At 55.1% G+C, this 523-nt stretch overlaps 1 protein-coding gene across 1 annotated transcript in view; it reads left to right on the forward strand.

Annotated features, from left to right (window-relative positions):
- The window catches only part of LOC105449517, a 7499-nt gene that overhangs the window by 3299 nt on the left and 3677 nt on the right, over positions 1-523 (forward strand). The window lies entirely within an intron of this gene.

The raw sequence follows: 523 nt of genomic DNA on the forward strand, positions 1-523 counted from the left end.
TCCCGCGGGATCCCGTGATCCCGGAAACTCTCTAAAATCCCGTAACAGTGGCGCAAGGCCTTCTCGGAAACGCGAATTATCACACACGCACAAGGACGGAAACAACACAATTACATAAACTGACTTGGCTATGGCGCTCGGCGGGCGCGTAGCGCGACGGTCCTGTAAGAATCTCGATACGCGAAGTCAGACGGGGCGCTGAAACTTATGGAATCTTCATCGGCTATAGCCGGGTCACCAAACGAAAACGATAGTTAGGAACGCGTGTTCCTGGCAGCCCGTCTGACACAAAGAAAATCGGCGGCTTTACATAAGTGCGCTCGTCTCACCGGAAATTCCTCGTCGCGGGAACGGTAGCTCGTCTCGACCTCGGCTGAATTTCGGCAGATTACAGTTCGGAATTACTATCTCGTCCCGCGTCCTTCCTTCTCAACAACCACAGCACAAGTGCCGAGTGCCGCTGCTTCCGTGATTTCGCCGGGCCGGTAAGCCCACGTGGTACTTCCGTACGCGCCCCTAATTG

The sequence above is a fragment of the Wasmannia auropunctata genome, unplaced genomic scaffold, assembly GCF_000956235.1.
Source record: "Wasmannia auropunctata unplaced genomic scaffold, wasmannia.A_1.0 LD336076.1, whole genome shotgun sequence".
NCBI classification, from domain to species: Eukaryota; Metazoa; Arthropoda; class Insecta; order Hymenoptera; family Formicidae; genus Wasmannia; species Wasmannia auropunctata.